Raw genomic sequence first — 27,449 nt, forward strand, 5'->3', positions numbered from 1 at the left:
CCACCTTCATGACCTAATTACCTCCCAAAGGCCTCACCTCCAAACACCCTCATGTTGGGGATTAGGTCTCAACATATGAATGGTGGGGAGACACAAACATTTAGTCTGTAGCGCCAAGTATATACAGGAGTGCAAACTACAATTTGGCCTGTGGCCTGGCTCTACAATGAGTGAGTGGCCTTCCTGTGACCCTCTCAGGGAGATCCCTCCAAGCATCTGTCCTTGACGGTCACAGCAGGGATGCCCTTGGTTTAGATCTAAAAGTCCTCTCAAAGCTGGCATCTCTGCTCTTGATCCTGGTGTATTCTGAATAGATGAAACTGATAGATGAGATAAGAAATCGCTTGATTCCAAATTTTTTCCTTGCACAAAAAAACACAAACCAAAAAGATTTGACTAAAACACATGGAGATGGTAATTAAAACATTGGACACTGGGTGTGTAAACATCAAAAAAGAAGTAGGAACATATGAGCCACTCAGAAATGGATTTTAAAAGCCAAACTTATATTGTCACCCAGACAGGCAGTCAATTCCTTTTAGGCTAGAGTACAATCGGGACGGAACTGCCATGCCTGTTCCTTCTAAAGACCTTTACAGTCTTTTTTCAGGAATGAATGGAAGTGCTTGCTGGAGTTGTCTGTGGTCTATCCGAACTAATAGAGAAAAATTTAAAAGGCAAACAATTTCAGGACAAGTATCGCCCCTGGGTATTTTCAGAAATATATACACCCAGATAGTATCAGTTCCAAATACTACACTTTGGTTGCACAGCACCCGTCAACAACCACACTGCTTTTAAATGTGACATTTTGGTACACGACAAATGAAAAACAGGAATGTGCTGTCCAGGTGGTCAGGAGGCCTAGGCTCTGCTCTGGGTCTGCTAAGAACTGAACCTGTGACCTCCTCAGCCTCATGTTTCCTCATATGTAAAATGAAAGATCTGAGCATAAATTTATGAAGTTTCTTTTAGCTTGATAGTTCCGTTTTCACTGATTTTGACATAGTGGCTATTCATTCATGCATTCATTTATATTTTTTTTATTCATTTAACAGATTTTATTGAGCTCTATCTACTTCATGTGTAACTAAGCATTGTGCTGATAACTAAGTGTAAAGAAGTGAGCAATGAAAACAAAGTCCCTGTCCTCATGGAGCTTCCATTCGGGACAGTGAGACAGATGATACAAAACCAAATATGGAAGCAAGATAATATCAGACTTGTGTGAGGGAGTATCACCAGGATAAGCGACAGAACCCAGGTTACGTGTTAGAGAGTAAATGAAGCTGAGAAGATTGCGAAGACTAGAGCAACAGGCGGTCAAAGGTCCTGGGCACAGCTCCCAGCTGGGCTATAAACTAGGTATGTGACATCAGCCAAATCTCTTTCCCTCTGTGTCCATTTCCTATTGCTGCCAGAAAACACTGCCATGAATTTAGCAGCTTAATACAGTATAAACCTAGTATTTACATTTAGGTCAGGAATCCAATACGGCTCTCGTTGGGTTAAAATCAAAATGTAGGCAGGGCTGTGTTTCCTTCTGGAGGCTCTAGGAGAGAATTCATTTTGTGCTCTTTCAGGTTGGTGGCAAAATTTAGTTCCTTGCAGTTGTGGGACCAAGGCTCCTGCTGCCCTGCTATCTGTAAGGGGAGGGTCACTTCCAGCTCCCACGGGACTTACATTCTTTGGCTGGAGGTCCCTCTCCTACATCTTCAAAGCCAGCAACCACTGGTAGAGTCCTTCTCACACTGCATCTCTCTGATCTACTCTTTTGCTTTCCTCTTGTATTTGTAGGGACTCATGATTAGATTGGCCCACCAGGATAATCCAGGATAATCTCTCAAGGTCCTCAACCTTAATCACATCCGCAAAGTCCCTTTGCCATGCAGGGTAACATTTTCACTGATTCTGAGGATTAGGACATGTGCATCTGTGAGGAGCCGTTATTTTGCCAACCATAATGCCCCAGTTCCCTTTTCGGTAAATGAAGGCACTGATGAGAAACATATTTTGGCCAAACTAGAATTCATGTTTCCTTTCCATAACAACTCATGAAAAAGTTTGAAGAGGGTGCTCATCTAGGACCATTGATAGAGAGTAAGTTTTGGTGTTGTGGCTATAACCACTGGGCAGCCTCAAAGATGGAGTGGGGAGCATGCTCAGGGTTGATTCCTTAAACTAGTTTTTGAGGCCGCCCTGTGTTCCATGACTGCTTGTGACCCTTCTGAACCTACTAAAATAGAATCACCTGTTGGAGCCAGATTTTACTAGCAAGCGTGCAAGTCAATGTGATGGACTGTTTAAAGGTGCAGCTACAAAGAAAATATGGGCAAAGCTTCCCCAGAGATTCCTCTGAGCGTGTATCCCAGGTGTGGTGACCTGGTATCATGTCATTTCCTGAAATGTGAGGCCATCACAGGCTTCACTGTGCCCGGGAAAGCACACATACCTGGAAGAGTGGAATTCCCATTTGGTCAAGCCATGGTTGGTGGCTTTACAACTCAGTTCTTACATATTCTAAGAATTCTAACTCTGCTGGAAAGATGTTGATATTTTCTACTATTGTCTCTTTGTCTTTATAAACTGAGAGAAAAATCAGACTGGGGAGGGTGGCAACAACAGGAACTGTGGTACGGAGCCTGGCAACCAAGGTGGGTGGGAAAGAACCTCCATATTTACCTGGACCTTAAATGGGCTTTCCCAAAAGCAGTGTTGGGTCCTAATAAAGCAGGGCTAAAATCTCAACAGCTTTCCTTGGTATTTACAATCTGCTTTGGGAGGAACTGGCTGCGATTAGAACCACAGCCTAGAGGTACGCTGGTCACCTGGTCTATCCAGCAATTAAAGCCTAGAGCTTGGGCTCCAAAATACCATTTGTATACAAGTCCTTTGAGAGACACATCTATTTCTGGAAGCTACTAGGCGAGGTTGGTAATTTAAAAATTCTTATTCTGCAGGTTATTAGAAAGCATGCAGAGTCTGGAGACAGAAGATCCTGCCTTAAGTCTTTTAACAACATTACTGTGTGACCCTAAGCAAGTCATTTAACTTTTCAGTTTCTTGATCTCTGAAGTGGGAATTAGTAATATCTGTATCACACCACCATTATAAGGTTCCAATAAAACAAATAAGTACAAGGGCTTTGCAAGAGGTAAAAATATTACTTGCTAATGTTGTTATGCTTCACAGTTCCTTGAGCAAGGGTAAATGGAGTGTGTGCACTAATTTTGGTTAGCTGTCACAGTTGCAATTGTATATTCATGCCATTGTTGGATTAATGACTGCCTCCTGCCTCCTACCTCTGACATCCTGTAAATTCCCTGAGAGCTGGGACAGAGTCTCTTTTGATCACTTTTGAATCTCTTTTGTCTTCATGAGTTTTTGCCCATGTCATGCACTTACTGGGTACTCAGATATTTAAGAATGAGTTGAGAGAGGTAAGGAAACAGGGAGAGAGGACAATGGAATACAGAAAGAAAGGAAGGCAGAAAGGTGAGATTTTTAGAAAAGGGGACAGGGCAGTGTAAATGCTACTCCCTGAACTGTAGTCTAAGGCTACCTGTAGCCTAATGCTATACTTCCCAAGAGAAAGTTTAAAATAATAATAATGAAAATAATAGCTAATAATTATTGATCGCATAATAACTATTATGTACCAGGTACTATTAATTTTCATAGTTAAATTTTAAAACAGTTGTATGAGGTGGTACTATTATTATCTCCCTTTTACAGATGATGAAACTGAGGTTCAGCATGGTTAAGTAACTTGACCAAAATCACACAGTAAGTGGCAGAAATAGATGAAAGTCACCCCCAGATAATCTAACTCAGAGCCATGCTATTCCATGCTAATTTTTATTTTAATTTTTAGTTCAAAAAGTATTAGGGGAAACCTGCCATGGAGATAAATGACTGAAAGCACAACTGTGTCACAGGAAGGTAAAAAGAGGCCTATGAACTCCCCCTACTAAAAACTGCATCTTACAAAAGGAAACAGGGAGAAGTACAGTATAAGGTCTACAGATAGAAGATATTGTAATATGTTACCAGGCTGCTTTCACATAAATTCTAGAAATAAATTATTTTGCAAAGATTTAATTAAAAAAACAGGTGATATTTAAAGACATGGCCAGGTAAAATGACAAACAGCTTACCATTTCATTTTCTCTCAGGCATGCAAGTTTTAGCTGAATAAACATAAAAGAAATCAAGCTACATGGTGCAAATGTGGGGGAAAAAAACCCAAGATCTGTGTCAGCAATAATAAAAGGCATCTACTGTTCTATAACAGTCAGCTCATTGTAAATGGATACCCAGACCAGAGAGAGAAATGTATGATGGGAAAGCCAAGAACCTCTTCCAGTTAGTTCTAAGCTGTCAACATTCAATTAAGAGCATATCTCTGGAAAAAGAGTTTGCAAAAAGATTGCATGATAAACTGAATAGAGAAATCCTAATAATGATAAACTCTTTGCTTTTGTCCTTCTATACGTGGTTAGCAGCAATTACAGATGTTCGCATGATTTTCAAATATTAATTATCCTTCAAAAATCCCAGGAAGCAATCTTTATGTTTGATGTCATAGACCATACCTGCATGGAAAATTGGCAGCATAAACTTCATAAGTAAAAGTTGACTGAGAGATATTTTGGGAAAGATCAGATCACTCCAAAATTAACCGCAGTTTCCTAATCTTAGCAATATAAGTTTAAGGCATTCAGCAAAACAAAGAATTGGAGATTATTAAAATATTGAAGATCATCTAGTCTAGAAGTAAAATGCTAGTGACCTGTGGGCCCGATTTGGTCCAGAGACAGATTTGCTTGACTTGTTTTTTTTTTTTTTTTTTGAATTAGTAGCTAACATTTAAAAACCAGAAAACTCTTATTAAAGTTGAAAAATCTGGATTTCTCTTGAAAATGTGAAAGATCTGCAACATTAGGTTTTTACTCCTGAATGGAAATAATCTGCTGGATTGAGAAGAGGTAACCTCTTCCAGATTGGGAAGCTTTCTAGATTATACCATCCCTACCGGCTCCCATTATCTTGCCCTCATTCTACTTCATTCATTTATACTGTCGGCCTGGTCTCCGTGGTCTCCGACATCTTTTCATTTTACAAATCAAACCTAGAAAGTCTGTGTGGTTGGATCAAGATCACAGAAATAGTTACCATGTTAGGACTGGCTCTAGGACCCTAGACTTCTGGAGTTTGAGCTGAGAGTGTTGACATCAGTTTCACCGGTTCTTTGGAATCTAACAAAGATCTATAAACATCCGGAACATTCAATCTGCTGTTCCCTATGGCTCTTACTACTTCTTACCTTATGTTAGAGTTATTTCTATATACTCAATTGGTCCTTTATTCATTTATTCAATTAGTAGTTATTGAACATTGACTGCATGCCATACATTATACTAGATCCTAGGGAAATAGCACTGGACACAATTTTGCAATCTGGTGGAGGAGACAGACAAGCCTTAGCTCCTTGATTATCCTGCAAGCCTTCAAATGCAGTTTTCAATCTGATTCACTTTTGAGCTAATACCCAACATGACAGTAAAAACATGCAAGTGTCCACTAAAATATAGAATAAATAAAGGAATTTGTTCTTTGTTTTTCACAACAAACCTAAGAAGGAAGCATGGCAGAGATTATTTCCACTAGCCAACAACTAAATCATGACACTGAGATTAAGTGACTTGGCCATAGCTTCAAGGTGGCAGAGAGAGAGATTTGTCCATTCATCCCTAATTAAAACAAACATCTTTATCGAAAGAGGTTTTACCAGCAAGTAAGCATAGCAGTACTCTGTGAAAAACACTACTTCCTGTTAATATAGCTCACTTTTATTCTAGAATCACGTGGATTCTAGTTCTAGATCAATTGCTGATTAGCTGTGTGATTTTGGATAAATCACTTAGCTTACTGATTCTCAATTTCTTCATTTATAAAGTATTAGGTTGGACAAGATGAAATCCAGTACTCTTCATTTGGGTAAAATTCTACAGTCTTTCAGATACAAAGAAAAAGCTTTCTCTGTTTATTGAGGTAATGCTATGGATTTATTCATTTCTTCCTGGATTTATGCTCTTAATAATAATCTCTCTAGAGCTTATTTGTGTGCTGGCAGCTTAAATAAACTATAGCTAATGTGGTTTCATAATTGGGCCATGACAAATTTTCAGAGACACTCAATGCCGACTCATTTTTAACAGAATAATGGTTCCAATGGGTTGATCCCCACTTCACAGGAGCATCATTGGAATAAAAATATCAGTATCTCATTATATTGTTTTAACTATCTTGATTACTTTCTGACTTACAATGAAAATGAAAATCCTAAACTACTAAGTTCTTTTCTAATTAGCCTAGTGTACATAAAGACCAGTTCCTTTCATCTTGCAGCTCTTCAGTGGTTGAAATGTTACCAGTTTATTACAATGGCGTCTTTATTGAATTGCTCTAGAAGCACAAGAAACCAGGGTCCTATTTTACTTTAAAGTTACTTAATGTTAATATTTTATATGGAAATTAGAGAGTTATATAGGCTCTGGAACTCTTAGAATATTATATTTTATTATGCACAGTGAAATGTTTACAGATAGTAAACTAGCTGAAGGTCCTTTAGGTCTTCATTTTGGGAGACTTTTAAGTTCCAGGCAATATCTTGAAACAAATCCCACACATACATATCCCATGCTAGTGTCTCACATACAGTTTTTCTCTTGATGCTTCATGGGAAGGGCCTATGTAATCCTTACAGCAAAAGAGCTAATGAAATACGACTCTTCTCAAGTTTAAGGTCAAGTAGTAGATATCTAGGTAGGTACATGGGCAGCTTCTATGAAAGATACAGTTCAAGATCTCCCAAATTAAATACTCTTTAAATTAGGCCCAAGTTTTTAGTACTGATCATTTGTTCATAGGACCTTTTCTAAACAAAACTGTATTAAAATTTTTTCAGTATCATTTTTTATCCATCACCAATCCTTCTGGTTGTCCTCTCATTCCAGAGTCTTAATTCAATCTCCCTAATAAATATCCAATTCCTTTGCTATACATGACATCATCTATGTTCCATGTTGAAAATTAGTCTCTCTACTTCCGTGAGGTTCTGCATTTTGAAACTGGACCAGAGGAATTGCACTCAAGACAAATGTGTCCCTCATTCACGAATTTTTCCATTCCCACCACCACTGCCCTAGTTACAACTGGGTAACAACCATAATAGATTAATTGTATGGCAGTGTTATAACTCACCATTTTCCCTTAGCCTACACTCAACCAGAAACAAAAACTTAAATAATTAGCTGACAGAATTAGAGACAGAAAAGTTTGAAGAATTTGCTTTTCTATAAAAATAGATAAAACGGGGCTAGAAACAGGGAGGTGAGATTAGAAATATAACTCAGACTGTAGGCATAGAGAAACCAGTGTACTTGAAGCGAGAGTGAGGAAAAAAACGTTCTACCTGGAGAAAGAAAATGGATTGGGAGCTGAGTGATGAACTCCACAGTCCAACCTGCTGGCCACTGAATATCCAAAGTCTCCATCTTCCCATGAATCCCAGGATCCTCATCCCTTGTTGTTCCCAAACAGAGGGTGGGGAATTAGTGGGAAATTGAACTCATGACCCACCACAACTGGAGAGGACAGAATCCATTAGATATGGCCCCTATACAGGAGAATACTGGTAAGCACGGCAACATCATTTCATATGCTGTCTCCATAAATGGCATTCCCCTTTCCCAACTGTGAGCTCTTGCTCATGTCTTCTCCACCTGTCATAGCTTCCCTCCAATGACTGGGGTGATCACACATCCCAGTTTTCCCAGGAAAATCCCAGTTTATTCCTATTGCATCAGTATAATCAGTGCAATTATCTCTCTTATTGTCCAACTATGAACAATAAATTGTCATCTTACCAAGTCCATTTTTAGCTTTAAGATTTTCCCCTTTCTTCAAGGTAGAGCATAATTACTACCTCTTACAAGGAGAACTCCCTAATTTCATAAGTTATAATCTCTCCCTTTTCTATGACTTCGTAGCTATTTGAAGGGATATGATAATATTCTACCTTCATAAAATAGTAATTTGTGAATATATCCTTCCACTGCTAGACTTGTAAAGGCCAGGACAACATTCCTTTTTTAGTGTTATCAATGGTGATTGGTACGTAGATAGCTAATATATATTCTCAAATTGGTTTAAAGTTAAATGTAATTTCAAATATCATAATCTTTGAATGTAAAAAAGGGAGAGATAGATTTTCTGTAAAACTAGTATTAAATTATAAAATATGTACCACAGTGTCAGTCTCACAGTAAGTTTCATAATTGACAACCGTTTTAATGTCATTATAGTTATAAATTATTATTATAAATGATTATTTTATATTATGTACTGATGAATTAATTGGTTTTTCCTCTGCATCACCATCACACTTTGTCCATACATCTATTACAGCAATTTTCATGTATTATTTAGATATACATCACAGCTCAAGTACGAGACACACAGAACAAAGATAATATTTTGTAACTTTTTTAGCACAATGCCTGGTTTATAGTAGAGCTGAAATATATATATATATATATATATATATATATATATATATATAACATATTGAATTAGATTGTTGTGTATGCAACAAATTCATTAATGTAATGTATGATTGTACATGGGCATTAGGTGATGGAAATCTTCTGAAACTAGATTGTGGTGATGGTTGTATAACTATGAATATACTACAGTTTATTAACTTGTACACTTAAAATGAATGAATTTTATAATATGTAAATTATACCTCAATAAAGTAAATGAATTTACAAAGCAATTAAAAGACAACCTACTAATTATGGAATAGTTACGCAGAAAACCTGGATGCATCTCCAACTTGCCAGTCACCCTTTTGCTCCAGTTGCCCAACCCAAGAGTGGTCTTCTTCCCTCTAACTAGGAAGAAAGGCTAGAAAGGTGTGACAGACATAATACACCTTTGATGATTAAAAAAATGTGGAGCGAGCAATGTGGTGTGGACTGTAGAGGAATAAGGAACCCTGGGTTCTATTACTATCCATCAGTCAATAACTGGCTACATAACCAAGGACAAATCACTTCCCCCCGCAGGTGTTCGGTTCTCTTATCTTTAAAATGAAAGTCTACCAGACCTGGTGTGCGACACTTGCCCATCCACAACATGGGAGAAGGAGTTGGCCCAGGTAGCCAGAGCTGATAGGATGAAGAATGGACGCATAACTCAGGATGAGCCAATCAGATTCTTCTAGAAATTTGGCTTTGGGCCTCTGGGCCAGTAAATGTGTGAAGTTAAGGGGAAGTCATGTCAACTCCTGCCCTTAGTCCAGTAGTTGGATTGCTGATAATTTGAGGAATGCCAGAGGAAAACAACCCATAGCGAAGGCAAGAAAATGAAGCAAATGAAGCAGAGGCAAACAATGTTGAGAAACGGTGGCAAAGGCGGACCTAGTTTCCGCCAGCTTCCTGGTTCCCATGAGATCAAGCAATGCTCTGTGTCATATTCGTGGATTCCAGGAAGCCTGCTGAATCCTTATAATAATGTCCAATTTTCTTGCTCTAACTTGAGTGGCCTTGTTCCTAGCAATCAAAAGAATCCTGTCTAGAAAAGAAGTCATTGCACAGATTTCTATGGTGTTTCCCAGCTCTTATGCTTTCTTTAGACTTGATGGCACTGCCCAGCATGCCTTTGGCACCCAAGCCCAGCAATGAGACAATGACTTCCTCACAGATGAGTCAGTAATTACCCCATTAAAAACCACTTTCTTTCTCTTCAATAAAATTAGCCTTGAATTGACCAAACCAGAATATACAAAAGTGAAACTTACATCAGTGTGTGTCAATATTGAAGTACTATACAAATGAGTTGATTTTTGTTTAAACTCCTCTATTCTTCTCCTCTCTGCAGTTTCTAATCTTTGAAACAGCATAATAGCACGCAAGACGGGAAGTCAAAACTCTAGTGATTAAAATCCAACTATACCATTCTGCTTCACTCCCACTTCATAAAATGGATTTTTAAAATGGCAGGCAAATGCAAACCACCACATTATCTCATTTTACTGGGCCTAAATGATTTTATGTGCCTTCCAAAGAAGGAGTTATTATGGCCCATAAATAAAACAATCAAAGTGTAAAGCCTCCAGCCTGCTTTCTCACCGGACCACCCACTCTGACTTCACAGCCAGACTGTAGGAAACCAGACATTCTATCTAATCACACAGAACCTATGAAACTATAGGTTTCAACTCAACCATATCTTTGAGTCATAAGAATTTAGAATGACCACAGGTCTTTTCCAGATATCATATAAAACTTCTTGGAACACAGCACACTGGACTTAAATGTGCTACCAGTTGCCTACTTAGCAAAGGTTCATTTATGCTCTGGAGCGGCAGTTCTCAGTCAAGGGTGATTTTGTCCCCCCAAAGGCACCTAGCAATGTTTGGGGACATTTGGGTTGTCCCATCTTGGAGAATGTTGGGTACTACTGGCATCTGCTGGGTAGAGGACAGGGATGAGGTGGAGTGTCCTGTGTCTGAAATTTGGTTCAGATATCAAGACTGATGATCACATGCACACACAAACACCAAGAGGGTATGAAAAGGTTTATCGCTCACATAATAAGCCTTCCTGGAGAGTGCAGGTGCCCAAGCCAGCCTGAAAATAGCTTGGGTTTTTACTGTGGTTAGAAAGTAATTCTAGGGTAAGGGTTCCCACCCACAGGCCTGGGGTTGCCTGATTTGAACTTCCCTGCTAGAGCCAAGGAAAGGAATATCCTAGCTTTCTTAGGACTATTCAGCTGTGGGGCAAAAAGGCAATGGGAAGTGGCAGGGTTTGAAAGTTGTCAGTGATCATCAAAAATGGAGTCAGTTTCTTTATCACATCCTGCAGTACACAGGACAGCCCCCACACAAAAGGTTTTCCAGGCTTGAATTCCAGTAATGCTGAGGTTTTAAGAGCCCCTGCACTGGAGTTGGGGTGGTCTGACTCAGGCTCCATCTAGGTAGTGGCTGAGTGGATGCTGTGGGTGCCTCCAAGATGGCCCCCTTCAGCACCCAGGCCCTCACTTTTCCAGCTGCGTAGGCTGCTGACTGCTCACAGCAGAGTTCCTCTGCTGGAACTGCCCTTGGCCAACGAAGGGAGCTACCTCACCCGTGGTAATGCCCCTCCCCTGGGAGCAGCCTACAACCGGTATCAAGCTGCGGGGGTACAAAGGCCCTGCCCCCTTCCTTGGTTGAGTACAACTGCAGGTCTTCCAAGCCCCCAGGCTCCCCATAGGGATCAGCTGAGACCTCTGTTGTGACTGCATCTCTGTTCAGTTTCTTCTTCTCCCCAGTCCTGCCTCCTTCTCCTTCTCTCAGATGCTGTTCCTGCACTGCACTTCCCCGTAAACCCAATGCACACAAATCTCCATCTCAGAATATCTTTCCCCAGGAACTTGACCTTTTTGTAACCAGACCTAGAGTGAGAAATAAAATTTACATTGTGACCAGGAACATATATGCATATACATGTGTTCCCTGTATATAAATAAAATTAGTTTTCACAAATCAATACTAATCATTGTTATGATATACTCTGATATCTTCTATTCTAGTCTGTATTATTTTTTTAAGGCTGCCCCTGAGCCAATACACGGATCTCAAAACCTGCCAATCTGTCTTGATCCACAGACTGAAAAGTATTTTAGATGTACAACTAGATTAACTTTTTTGGAAGACTATACTTTTTCAAAGGTAACTAATTGTTTTTTCCCCCTTACTCAATTTGATAGGCCAATTTGGATCCAAAGGCCTAATTAGTTCTATGTGTATAGCCACAAACAGAGTAAAAAGCCTCTACCATAAAACCCCTCTGAAAGAAATAGGCCTCATTACTTTCAATCATGTTTTATAAATCCAGCTAAGGCTAACAGACTGTGAGCCCTTGCCAAAACCTACTCCATTTAGTTGTGTCATTATCGCATCATGAGAACAACTGGCTGCAATGCTTAAAGAGATAATTTTCTTAAGGAAATCAAGCATTCCCCTTACAAACCTGATTTGCATAGTTTTAAGTGACTGCCACTTTCTTTTCTGAAAGAGAACAAAGAAAAACTATGCTAAGGTTACAACAGAGAAAGTTTTACAAGTTTTCTACATGTAGGAAAAGTGATTTAAAAGATGAAGAATTGATACGTGTGCCTCTTACCTTATAATTATCATTTCAAAGGTAGCGAGAAGCTGTACCTCATAAGGATACAGTGCCTCTGGGAGGTGGATTCATGAGAAGCCTGGGAAAGAACCACAGCTAAATCACCAGAAAAGGACATACACGAAAAAACACTAGTGAAGCCTTAGAAATGGTCCATTGCCCTCCTTCTACAGAGGGAGAAACTGAGGCACAGGTAGGGTAAGTGATTTACCTAAGGTCAATATCTGATAGGCAGCAAAGCTGGAAGAAGAACCTAGAAACTCTGCTACCGTGTCCCAATGCTCTTTCTGCTACATCATGGAGCTTCTAGCAGTGAGATTTTGTTATCAGAAAGAGCTTATTCTTTGTGATTTCCCAGGAGATTTATTGAAAAATAAGCTCAAAGAAACAGGTGGGGTCCTTTTCCATTCAAAATACACCTACCACCAGTCTTGCTACCAACATTAGGAATATTTTGACATCTTAGAATTATCTCTAATAGAGGCAGAAGTTTACTCTATTATTTTCTTTTGATAAATCAGGCAAGTCCCAAATTTATTCTCTCTTCTAGAAATCCGAAAAAACTGCTGAAACCTATGTGCTTCATTCTTTGCAACATTAACTGAGTCCTTGGCAGTGAAAAGAATTTAGCAAGATTTTGGCTTTTGGCTTAAAGTCTTGGGAAAATTATGCCTTATTTGCTCATTTTGCAGGGGTTTGAGCTAGTGTAGACTCTTCAAGTCAAGATCTTAAGGAAGTTCTTATTCTAAATGAGCCTTATTTTCGAACTGCCCTTTCCAAATTCCTATCTGATTCTTTAACAGGCTTTGTAAGGAAATCCCTTTATCTCTTTTGGATTGCTGGAAATCCTGCTGGTTGGACCCAGAAAAGCAAACAATTTTGGTTAAGTAAATTTCAGATCTTTAGCACATACTAATGTGAATGTTTGCTCTTAGAGCATGTGTAAATATTTTATGAGAAGAATGCTTGCCTGGGCTTCCCTGGTGGCGCAGTGGTTGAGAGTCCGCCTGCCGATGCAGGGGACACGGGTTCGTGCCCCGGTTCAGGAAGATCCCACATGCCGCGGAGCGGCTGGGCCCGTGAGCCATGGCCGCTGAACCTGCGCGTCCGGAGCCTGCGCTCCGCAATGGGAGAGGCCACAACAGTGAGAAGCCCGCGTACCGCAAAACAAACAAAAAAAAGAATGCTTGCCTAAAATAAACATTTCAAAAGGATCAAATGAAACTTTCATTTAGAAAGTACCTTTGTCTAAGGGGTTCAGAAATGCTTTATAAACACTTGCTTGATCATAAATTAAGATTTTTTTTTAGCTTGAATCTATCAAAATACATTTCTTCTGTTGTGTCTAATGTTTGAGTAGTCTATCTTCAGGGGAAAATGTCCATGATTTCACTCAAAGTTCCCCAGGAACTTTGGAAGTCTAGTTTGGAAATCATCTGGAAACCTAGAAGCCCGGCCTTTGGTCCTTTTTGTACTGTTAACCAGCTTGGTGACCTTGAGCAAGTCAGCACCTCACTCCTCGTCTTAAGACCAGGACGCTGGCCTGAAACTTCTGGAAGAAACTTTCTAGTCTGATTGATAGGGACTCACCTAACCCTGAAATATGGGGACACTTGGCGCGATATCATCAGCCTTTGAATCTCTCATTGTTTATGGTCAGTTGTACTAAGGAGATTTGCAATTTATTTGACAAAGATAAACCCCATTCAAAACAAAGCCCAATTTTCCATTTCTCTTTTTAGCATGTTTACAGTTTCAATCCAAAATTCTAACTGACATGAAGCGTCCATAGGGACTAAGAGGTTAAGACAAAGAACTGAGTTCAAATCCTAGAGCTCCTCCACTTCCTAATCTGTAAACTGGGAATAACAACACCAACACCATAAATTTGGTAGGACCTTTAAGGGAAATAAGATACGTCAGGCCCCCTGCACACGGTAAGCACTCAAGAGATGTTAGAGAGTCTCAGGATAGTTAACATGGACACATTTATCCAGCTCATGAGAGGACTAGGAATAATTATTTCCAGGTGAGTTCAGGGGAAGAGGAGTGATTAGAAAGAATGTCGAAATTAATAATGTTCATTTTGAGAATAAAGGGAATATATTCATACAATAAGAATCTTCTGGAAGCAAGAGGATTTCCTAAATGAGGAGAAGGATGTATCGTGCAGATCAGAATAATGCAGGTTATAACAGGATGAGCTGGGCTTTAAAACGACCCTACTTGATTTGGAGAATGAAATTATTGATCCTCTGTAAATTCTCAGTAGATCTACAAGTCACTGAATGTTCTATGAAATGACAAAAAGATCCATGTGCTCCTGAGAATGACTGAGATTTTCTTTAAGTAATATGCAAAAAAAAAGGATGCTGAAAAAATGTAATGTCGAATCACATTGTCACTGAAAATGGAACTGGAAATAATGATTTCTGAACTCTGCTACTTCTTTAACATCACAATTATTAATGTACAGTCTTAGGGATGATACAGATCCCTCATTTATTTATTTGACACTTAAAGACCCCCAATCATATGCCAAATTCTGTAGTAGGCACATGAGAAAAAATATGGTAAGAGTCTCTGTTCTCTAGAATTCTAGAATCATCTATCATTACTCCCAAAAGATATAAGAAAACCCTGTACAATTATTATGCTCCATTGACTAAGCACCTGTGACATCCCCATGTACTGTGCTAAATGTTTTCTGCATTATATCATTTACCCTGACAGATGCACTTCTGCCTCTGCTGGAAAATGACAAGGGATTCTTCAACCCAAGGCCATACTCTCCACTTGTGAACAGATGCTGTAACCAAAATCTGCACCCCTATAACTTCTGCCTAGTCTCCCTGGAGCCACACGGTATCAGGCTAATTCTTTTTGCATATGTCAGCTGTTCAATGGATGTCAGCTACCAAGGACCCTCATATCAGCTCCAGATTAATCATCCCCTTTCCAGATGCACCATGTTTAACTCCTGTTTGCCACTATATCCCTAGTATCTAGGACATTGTCTAGCACATAAGAGGAATTCAGAAACATTTTTTTTCTGAATATAATCCTAGCAACATACCTTAGATATCCTACAGTTCACTGATATCCAACCCAGAAGCTAAAAATCAGAATTGAGCACACTCTTTCAGGTATAGTTTGACCACTCCAAAGTACAATACAACCCAATGAAACATTATCTTTTTGGCAAAAACCTCATCTATTCAGCTTGAGTATGAAATTAACTCAGATGCCCAGGTCATGCTCACAGAAATATTTTTTCAGGCAGGCCTTGCCCAGCCCCTCATTTGTTTTGTTTTACTCTTTTAAATTCTAAACCCAGGTCTTTACATTTATCCTTGTATATTTTTTATCTTGTTAAATCTGGCCCAATTTGCCTATCTGACTGGTTTTATTTAAATCTCTCACGTGGTTTCTAACATAATGTCTACTCTCTCCTAATTTCAAACCTCTCAAAACTCTGACTGGCAAACTTTTTATTTGTTATCTAAATTATTAAAATGTTGAACAAAGCAGAGCCCCACAGAATGCCACTGGTAACCTGGCTCAAAGTTGATGCTGATAATATCATTCAACTTATGAATCCCCTCAAATCACTACCATCTGGCAGACATTTTTCTCAAGGGCATTATGTAAACTTTATCAAATACTATGCTCAAATTTAGTTACCCCAGAGAGCCTAGCTCAAACAATAGTAATTCCAACCTAAATCTCAGTATGCTGGGGGGTATCCTGTATTTCAGTTTATCTAATCTATTGTTTATTGCATAAATATAAAACCCTGAGTCCTTCAGGATTTCAAATTTTGAAGCTAAGCACAGGTTCCTGAGATGGAAATGCCTTAGTTTTTGGTACTTAAAAGTAATTTCTCTGCTTTTCTGCCATATTTCCCCCTTACTTGGGGCAATGAATGCTTATTAGTAAATAAGAGAAGAACAATTTGTTTAAGAGAATGGACAATGAAAGGGCCCATTTTAAGGGAACTCTAGTTAAAAACCTCAAAATACTATCAAAATATTACCTAGCTATATAGGTTTAGAAACCAGTGTCCCTCACAGCTGGTTAACTTTTCTTCCTGATGCAGGAATCTCAAGGCATGGACTAAATGTACATGATGACTTTCTATCCACCTATGAGTAGAGTAATTGAATAATCATGAGAGGGGCAATTCTTGGTATTGCACACTGATTGAAGATTAACATGGAGATTAAACTTTACATGAAATAAACTTTTCAGGAACTTTACCAAAAGGAAGAGTATAGGTTTTTGGAGATTTTTTTTTTTTTTTTGCGGTACGTGGGCCTCTCACTGTTGTGGCCTCTCCCGTTGCGGAGCACAGGCTCCGGATGCGCAGGCCCAGCGGCCATGGCTCACAGGCCTAGCTGCTCCGCGGCATGTGGGATCTTCCTGGACTGGGGCACGAACCCGTGTCCCCTGCATCGGCAGGCGGACTCTCAACCACTGCGCCACCAGGGAAGCCCGAATATAGGTTTTTATAAAGAAAAATTTATTATTTGGCCTTTAGAACAATTGACAAACCTAGACATTTAGAATATGCTGTCCTTAGTTGTTCAGGCTTTACCATCTGCTAGTATAGAATAATCTATTTTTCTTCGGGGGAAACCAAACATCTATGACATATGTTTGCTTTAGAAGATGGTTTGGATTCTTCTATAGATACGACAGATGGCAAGCAAAACTGATAGACATGACTGTCTCCTGAAGTGAGTACACCAGGCCCCACTTTCCAGTGTCAAGTTTTCGGCTCCATGGAAATGATGCTGTAGTGGTAGTTACAGAGATGGTGGCAGCAGCATAAATTCCTGGGCTCATAATCTCAGCCTCTAAGATATTTTGAGGAGCAATCAAGATGGCAGAGTAGAAGGACGTGCTCTCACTCCCTCTTGCGAGAACACCAGAATCACAACTAGCTGCTGGACAATCATCAACAGGAAGACACTGGAACTCACCAAAAAAGATACCCCACATCCAAAGGCAAAGGAGAAGCCACAATGAGATGTTAGGAGGGGTGCAATCACAGTAAAATCAAATCCCATAAATGCTGGGTGGGTAACTCACAGACGGGAGAACACTTATACCACAGAAGTCCACCCACTGGAGTGAAGGTTCTGAGCCCCACGTCACGCTTCCCAACCTGGGGGTCCAGCAACGGGAGGAGGAATTCCTAGAGAATTAGACTTTGAAGCCTAGTGGGATTTGATTGCAGGACTTCAACAGGACTGGGGAAAACAGAGACTCCACACTTGGAGGGCACACACAAAGTAGTGTGCACATCGGGACCCAGGGGAAGGAGCAGTGACCCTGGGGGAGACTGAACCAGACCTACCTGCTAGTGTTGGAGGGTCTCCTGCAGAGGTGGGGGTGGGGGGGGGGGCTGTGGCTCACCATGGGGACAAGGACACTGACAGCAGAAGTTCTGGGAAGTACTCCTTGAAGTGAGCCCTCCCAACGTCTGTCATTAGCCCCACCAAAGAGCGCAGGTAGGCTCCACTGTTGGGTTGCCTCAGGCAAAACAACCAACAGGGAGGGAACCCAGCCCCACCCATCAACAGTCAAGCAGATTAAAGTTATACTGAGCTCTGCCCACCAGAGCAACAGTCAGCTCTACCCACCACCAGTCCCTCCCAACAGGAAACTTACACAACCCTCTTAGATAGCCTCATCCACCAGAGAGCAGACAGCAGAAGCAGGAAGAACTACAATCCTGCAGCCTGTGGAACAAAAAACACATTCACAGAAAGACAGACAAGATGAAAAGGCAGGGGACTATGTACCAGATGAAGGAACAAGATAAAACCCCAGAAAAACAACTAACTGAAGTGGAGATAGGCAACCTTCCAGAAAAAGAATTCAGAATAATGATAGTGAAGATGATTCAGGACCTCAGAAAAACAATGGAGGCAAAGATCGAGAAGATGCAAGAAGTGTTTACCAAAGACCTAGAAGAATTAAAGAACAAACAAACAGAGATGAACAATACAATAACTGAAATGAAAACTACACTAAAAGGAATCAATAGCAGAATAACTGAGGCAGAAGAATGGATAAGTGCCCTGGAAGACAGAATGGTGGAATTCACTGCTGTGGAACAGAATAAAGAAAAAAGAATGAAAAGAAATGAAGACAGCCTAAGAGATCTCTGGGACAACATTAAATGCAACAACGTTCACATTATAGGGGTCCCAGAAGGAGAAGAGAGAGAGAAAGGACCAGAGAAAATATTTGAAGAGATTATAGTCGAAAACCTCCCTAACATGGAAAAGGAAATAGCCACCCAAGTCCAGGAAGCACAGAGAGTCCCATACAGGATAAACCCAAGGAGAAACAGGCCGAGACACACAGTAATCAAACTGGCAAAAATTTAAGACAAAGAAAAATTATTGAAAGCAGCAAGGGAAAAAGGACAAATAACATACAAGGGAACTCCCATAAAGTTAACAGCTGATTTCTCGGCAGAAACTCTACAAGCCACAAGGGAGTGGCATGATATACTTCAAGTGATGAAAGGGAGAGAACCTACAAATAAGATTACTCTACCCGGCAAGGATCTCATTCAGATTCGATGGAGAAATCAAAAGCTTTACAGACAAGCAAAAGCTAAGAGAATTCAACACCACCAAACCAGCGCTAATACAATGCTAAAGGAACTTCTCTAAGTGGGAAACACAAGAGAAGAAAAGGATCCACAAAAACAAACCCAAAACAATTAAGAAAGTGGTCATAGGAACATACATATCAATAATTACCTTAAACGTGAATGGATTAAATGCTCCAACCAAAAGACACAGGCTTGCTGAATGGATACAAAAACAAGACCCATATATATGCTGTCTACAAGAGACCCACGTCAGACCTAGGGACACATACAGACTGAAAGTGAGGGGATGGAAAAAGATATTCCATGCAAATGGAAATCAAAAGAAAGCTGGAGTAGCTATACTCATATCAGATAAAATAGACTTTAAAATAAAGAATGTTTCAAGAGACAGGGAAGGACACTACATAATGATCAAGGGATCAATCCAAGAAGAAGATATAACAATTATAAATATATATGCACCCAACATAGGAGCACCTCAAAACATAAGGCAACTGCTAAGAGCTATAAAAGAGGAAATCGATAGTAACACAATAATAGTGGGGGACTTTAACACCTCACTTACACCAATGGAGAGATCATGCAGAATAAAAATAAATAAGGAAACAGAAGCTTTAAATGACACAATAGACAAGATAGATTTAATTGATATTTATAGGACATTCCATCCAAAAACAGCAGATTACACTTTCTTCTCAAGTGTGCACAGAACATTCTCCAGGATAGATCACACCTTGGGTCACAAATCAAGCCTCAGTAAATTTAAGAAAATTGAAAGCATATCAAGCATCTTTTCTGACCACAATGCTATGAGATTAGAAATGAATTACAGGGAAAAAAAACGTAAAAAATACAAACACATGGATGCTAAACAATATGTTACTAAATAACCAAGAGATCACTGAAGAAATCAAAGAGGAAATCAAAAAATAGCTAGAGACAAATGACAATGAAAACACGATGATCCAAAACCTATGGGATGCAGCAAAAGCAGTTCTAAGAGGGAAGTTGATAGCTATACAAGCCTACCTCAAGAAACAGGAAATATCTCAAGTAAACAATCTAACCTTACACCTAAGGGAACTACAGAAAGAAGAACAAAGAAAACCCCAAGTTAGTAGAAGGAAAGAAATCATAAAGATCAGAGCAGAAATAAATGAAACAGAAACAAAGAAAACAATAGCAAAGATCAATAAAACTAAAAGCTGGTTCTTTGAGAAGATAAACAAAACTGATAAACCATTAGCCAGACTCATCAAGAAAAAGAGGGAGAGGACTCAAATCAATAAAATTAGAAATCAAAAAGGAGAGGATACAAAGCATCCTAAGAGACTACTACAAGCAACTCTATGCCAATGAAATGGACAACCTGGAAGAAATGGACAAATTCTTAGAAAGGTATAACCTTCCAAGACTGAACCAGGAAGAAATAGAAAACATGAAAAGACCAATCACAAGTAATGAAATTGAAACTGTGATTAAAAATCTTCCAACAAGAAATATGGGAACATATATATATGTATAATGGATTCACTTTGTTATAGAGCAGAAGCAAACACACCATTGTAAAGCAATTATACGCCAATAAAGATGTAAAAAAAAAATAGTTTTCAACTTGGACTAATGGCACATCAAAACCTTTTATATTGGGCTTCCCTAGTGGCACAGTGGTTAAGAATCCAACTGTCAATGCAGGAGACACGGGTTCAAGCCCTGGTCCGGGAAGATCCCACATACCACGGAGCAATTAAGCCCGTGTGCCACAACTACTGAGCCTGCACTCTACAGCCACGAGCCAAAACTACTGAGCCCGTGTACCACGACTACTGAAGCCCGCACACCTAGAGTCCATGCTCTGCAATAAGAGAAGCCATTGCAACGTGAAGCCTGTGCACCACAATGAAAAGTAGCCCCCACTCACCACAACAAGAGAAAGCTCACATGCAGCCACGCAGCCAAAAATAAATAAATAAGTAAATTTATTTAAAAAGTAATAAAAATAAATAAATTTTAAAAAATCTTCCAACAAACAAAAGTCCAGGACCAGATGGCTTCACAGGTGAATTCTATCAAACATTTAGAGAAGAGTTAACACCCATCCTTCTCAAACTCTTCCAAAAATTTGCAGAGGAAGGAACACTCCCAAACTCATTCTATGAGGCCACCATCACCCTGATACCAAAACCACACAAAGATACTACAAAAAAAAAAATTACAGACCAATATCACTGATGAATATAGATGCAAAAATCCTCAGAAAAATACTAGCAAACAGAATCCAACAACACATTAAAAGGATGATACACCATGATCAAATGGGATTTATCCCAGGGATGCAAGGATTCTTCAATATATGTAAATCAATGTGATACACCATATTAACAAATTGAAGAATAAAAACCATATGATCATCTCAATAGATGCAGAAAAAGCTTTTGACAAAATTCAACACCCATTTATGATAAAATACTTTCCAGAAAGTGGGCATAGAGGGAACCTACCTCAACATAATAAAGGCCATATATGACAAACCCACAGCAAACATCATTCTCAATGGTGAAAAACTGAAAGCATTTCCTCTGAGATCAGGAACGAGGTAAGGATGTCCACGCTCACTACTATTATGCAACATAGTTTTGGAAGTCCGAGCCATGGCAATCACAGAAGAAAAAGAAATAAAAGGAATCCAAATTGGAAAAGAAGAAGTAAAACTGTCACTGTTTGCAGATGACATGATACTATACATAGAGAATCGTAAAAATGCCACCAGAAAACTACTAAAGCTAACCAATGAATTTGGTAAAATTTCAGTATAAAAAATTAATGCACAGAAATCTCTTGCATTCCTATACACTAATGATGAAAAATCTGAAAGAGAAGTTATAGAAACACTCCCATTTACCACTGCAACAAAAAGAATAAAATACCTACGAATAAACCTACCTAGGGAGACAAAAGATCTGTATGCAGAAAACTATAAGACACTGATGAAAGAAATTAAAGAGGATAACAAAGATGGAGAGATATACTATGTTCTTGGATTGGAAGAATCAATATTGTGAAAATGACTATACTACCCAAAGCAATCTACAGATTCAATGCAATCCCTATCAAATTACCAATGGCATTTTTTATGGAACTAGAACAAATCATCTTAAAATTTGTATGGAGACACAAAAGACCCCGAATAGCCAAAGCAGTCTTGAGGGAAAAAAACGGAGCTGGAAGAATCAGACTGCCTGACTTCAGACTATACTACAAAGCTACAGTAATCAAGACAATATGGTACTGACACAAAAACAGAAACATAGATCAATGGGACAAGATAGAAAGCCCAGAGACAAACCCACGCACCTATGGTCAACTAATCTATGACAAAGGAGGCAAAGGTATACAATGGAGAAAAGACAGTCTCTTCAATAAGTGGTGCTGGGAAAACTGGACAGTTACATGTAAAAGAATGAAATTAGAACACTCCTTAACACCATACACAAAAATAAACTCAAAATGGATTCGAGACCTAAATGTAAGACCGGACACTATCAAACTCTTAAAGGAAAACATAGGAAGAACACTTTTTGACATAAATCACAGCAAGATCTTTTTTGATCCACCTCCTAGAGTAATGGAAATAAAAACAAAAATAAACAAACTGGACCTAGTGAAACATAAAAGCTTTTGCACAGTAAAGGAAACCATAAACAAGATGAAAAGACAACCCTCAGAATGGGAGGGTTGCAAACAAATCAACGGACAAAGGATTAATCTCCAAAATATATAAACAGCTCATGCAGATCAATATTAAAGAAACAAACAACCCAATCCAAAAATGGGCAGAAGAGTTAAATAGACATTTCTCTAAAGAAGACATACAGATGGCTAAGAAGCACATGAAAAGATGCTCAACATCACTAATTATTAGAGAAATGCAAATCAAAACTACAATGAGGTATCACCTCACAACAGTTAGAATGGCCGTCATCAGAAAATCTACAAACAACAAATGCTGGAGAGGGTGTGGAGAAAAGGGAACCCTCTTGCACTGTTGATGGGAATGTAAATTGATACAGCCACTATGGAGAACAGTATGGAGGTTCCTTAAAAAACTAAAAATAGAACTACCATATGACCCAGCAATCCCACTACTGGGCATATACCCAGAGAAAACCATAATTCAAAAAGACACATGTATCCCAATGTTCATTGCAGCACTATTTACAATAGGCAGGTCATGGAAGCAATCTAAATGCCCATTGACAGATGAATGGATAAAGAAGTTGTGGTACATATATGCAACAGAATGTTACTCAGCCATAAAAAGGAACGAAATTGAGCCATTTGTTGAGACGTGGATGGACCTAGAGACTGTCATACAGAGTGAAGTAAGTCAGAAAGATAAAAACAAATATCGTATATTAACGCATGTATGTGGAACCTAGAAAAATGGTACAGATGAAATGGTTTGCAGGCAGGAGTTGAGAGACAGATGTAGAGAACAAACGTATGGACACCAAGGGAGGAAACCGCAGTGGGTTGGGGATGGTGGTGTGCTGAATTGGGCGATTGGGATTGACATGTATACACTGATGTGTATAAAACTGGTGACTAATAAGAACCTGCAGTATAAACAAACAAACAAACAAACAAAAAACAACTAATAATAAACTTTCTTTGGGTTATTTGTATGGAAATATGTTAATATAAATGTTTCAGACATTACATGAAATTTCTAAAAATCTTATATGTTCTGGCATAATGTTATAAGTCATAATTCTAGCTATTACTTTAAAATGTATATCTCAGAAATAACTAAATTTCCTTGTCAACTGCATTATTATGAACTTTCATCAATCTTTAACTGTGGTCATTTTTAAGTCTTTTGTCATTTACAGACAGTTCTGGGTGTACTCTGATGCTTTTGCAAAAATGTTCTGATAAAAGGGTTTCATCTTCAAGGAATTCATGGAAAAGACTTTGACAAGTACAGGTTTCTGGTAACTGACTATACTGCTGAAGTGAATGAATAAGCATTTTCAGAACTCTAATGGAAAACTGATGAATTCATAAAAGTGCTAACAAAAGATCAAGAAAAAATAATTAATTACATGGGACCGAGTGACCTGATGAGGATGATTATAATTTTTATGACTTTCTGTTTGAATAATAAAGAAAGAAAGAAAGAAAGAAAGAAGATGGTTTGTTTGAGTTGTTGGAATAAATCACAATGTCCTGTTTCTATTTTGTCCTTTCACAAGGATTTCCACAGTCCCTATTAAGATATATTTTTTAATAAAGGGAAAATATCCATTCAATGGATAATTGAAATTCTATCATGTGCATTCACCAGTGTAAAGATCTTACTCTGGAGGAGCTTCAAATACAATAAGGATCAACATTAAGGTCAATCACATTCTTTAATAGCTAATTTATTTATTTATTTTAATAGCTAATTTATTTATTTATTTTATCTAACTGGTTATGTTACTGTGATGCTAGCCTTCTCTTTTTTTTTGGACCTTGTAATATGAAATAATGAGTTTCTTGCTTTTTTTTTTTTTTTTTTTTGCGGTACGCGGGCCTCTCACTGTTGTGGCCTCTCCCGTTGCGGAGCACAGGCTCCGGACGCGCAGGCTCAGCGGCCATGGCTCACAGGCCTAGCCGCTCCGCGGCATGTGGGATCCTCCCGGACCGGGGCACGAACCCGTGTCCCCTGCATCGGCAGGAGGACGCTCAACCACTGCGCCACCAGGGAAGCCCTCTTGCTATTTTTCAGTGTTGGTTGAAAAGTCCCATATGTTCTTCCTTAAACAATCTTTTGTGATTAGATTCTTAGATTAGATTAGATTAGATTCTTTATGTTCTTCCTTAAACAGTCTTTTGTGATTAGATTCTTAGCTGTAGTAAGCCTATCAAGTTTTTCTATATTTGACTCATCGTATATTTTAATGAAAAGCAGGGTGCCCAAAATCTCAATAATATGTGATTATTAGAGTGATTTATTAAAAATAATATCTCATGACAACAATGCTTCTGATATGAACTATTTTAAAACCCTCTTATAAGCTCAGCCTTTTCATTGCTCTTTGAATATAATATCGCTTATTTTGGTGTATAGCAAGGATGTTAAATAGAAAATTAATACATTTTTAACCATAAATATTCCTTAGAACTTGTTCCTGGTCAATCTGTGCATCTTTCTTTATTTTAGCTCCTATTGTTTCCTTTCAATTCTTTCTAGTCCTTCTGCTAGAAGCCAAATGGCCTAGTCATAATTCTGTAGGATTTGTGTTTTCTCACTGGTGAAGCTACTGACTGTGCATAACTTTGAAGGAAAAAAATTAAATGATACACGGAGAGTTCACTGATGACAAATGTCTTACTGATTCTGGATGAAAATTAAAATAAATTATTTGTTTAATAATACTGCTTAAGAACTGCCAGCCTTCTGGAAAATGACATATAATTGTCACAGTGAGTTTTCTCTCCAGTTGAAAGTATTTAAAGATTGTAGTCCCTTGAGGATAAACTAATTTGAATTCTTCTGAAAGTCTAATACATTTATTTAAAAAAGACATTTAAGTAAAGCAATAAAAAGGGAGTCCTCAATTTATTAACAATTTCTCCCTATCACTTATCATACTGTCATCATTTCCAGATGAAAAACTTATTTTCAATATAGTCTTAATATTTATTATAGACCCAGAAGAAGAGACACAGATTTTATCCCTGTTTAGGGAAAAGGTAATAAAACAATTCAAAAAGTATAAAACATTCTCTCTTATGTGGTTCAATAAATGGAATGGGTTATTCTGGCTAATCAAATAAGAGATGTAATATTAAGAAAATTCTGGCTAATCAAATAAGAGATGTAATATTAAGAAACCTGTAGAATCCTAGTAGAGTTTTGATTTTTTAAAGAATTTACTACATTAAAATTCCTATGGAAGTACAATGGCTGCTTTAGGACATACTTTAAGACTTTACAGTGCCTCAGAAACATTATTATGTCATTAAAATGTAGATAAACTCATTCTTTCACACAACAAATATTGATTGCTTATTAGGTGGCAGGTTACATGTTGGAATACAAAGACATTTAATCCATGTTCCCTTCTGTAAAGAAGATTCTAGTCTGAGAGGAGGAGACAGACAAAAATGTATGTATCTAGTGATAAGTTAAATATGGTGTTTTAATTTGGATTTCCCCAAAAGCAGACTCTGTTACAAATACATGGCTACATGTGGTTTATTTGGAAGACGATCCTTGGATCACAGATGAGCAGGTTACCACGTGGGCAACTGAGGTTCAATTCCATGGGTCCTTGTGAGGAACCCTGTGCAGCATACCTCAGAATCAACCCAGTGAGGGTTAGAGAGACTGAGTTTTCCATTATACACTTCCTCATTGGTTGAAGCTTGTCTTTGGAACTTCTAGGCTGTCAGCTAGAAAACACCCTTAGACAGAGAAGCAGAAAATGCAGTTTCTTGAGGTGGGAAGCCATTGCCATGCAGGGGAAAGTATTCATCACAGATGCAGGTAGGCTCTGAAGTAGCCCAGAGGGTATGGAATGTATAGTACTAGCAGTCTCTGCTGCACATGATGCTGTAGAAGTCTATCATTGTGGAGTAGGGACCCAGAAGAGGAAAATATTAGTCCTATCTGGTGAATCAGGGAAGACTTCAACAACAGCAGATGCCTAAGCTGAGTAGGTGTTCTCTGGGAAAATGTAGTGGAGTGATGTGGAGGGCTGCTACTTACTCGCAAATAAATATAGTGGAATACCGGATTACAGAGAGGCCGGGGAGCATGGAGTCCCACCTATGCAGTAGCCAGGGTCAAATTCACTGCTGAGATAAATACACATGTGCTTTGGCTTAGGTAGATACAGGCACCAGTGGAGCCAGTTTTCAAAGCCAATGTACATATTTTGAGCTATTGACCATGTAACAGGCAGTTTCTTGTGAGAATTACAGAAACAACTGCTTTACTTCTCAATCTTGGATTTGATCAGAAGATGTGAAGGTGGAATCAGGAAGCTGGAAGCAGACAGACTAGAGTGTGACTCCCTGGAGTTCTGTAGGTAGAGAGACTAAGTTCCAGGAGAACAGAAGAGGGCGGGGTGGGGCCTTGGCCTCATAGAAAATGGGGAACTGGATCAGTTTTCATGGCAGGTACTAGAATGTAGAGTATGAGGTAGAGACCAGAAACACAGTTCTTGAAATTGTGCTCCAAATAGAGACAGAGAAACAAAGCAGGATCCTACTGACTAGAACTGAGACACCAAGTCAGAGCAAGAATAGTAGCAACAGTGATAGCAAGAGCACCTAAGCTATAAAAGTATGATTTCTGTATTTCCTTCTAGACCAAGTCAGTAGTTTGGAAACATTTATGAGCATAAGAATCATTTGGCAGGCTTCTTTTAAATATTCAGATTCCCTAAGTTCTAACTGCTTACCTATCACACTTCAGTAAATTTGTAGGGAAACGGAGGAATCAGCATTTTTAACAAGGGTCCCAGGTGACACAAATGCAGGTGATCTGGGCTCTATGTGATAAAAAACAAGACAAAAACCCCTCT

The sequence above is a fragment of the Tursiops truncatus genome, chromosome 10, assembly GCF_011762595.2.
Source record: "Tursiops truncatus isolate mTurTru1 chromosome 10, mTurTru1.mat.Y, whole genome shotgun sequence".
NCBI lineage: Eukaryota > Metazoa > Chordata > Mammalia > Artiodactyla > Delphinidae > Tursiops > Tursiops truncatus.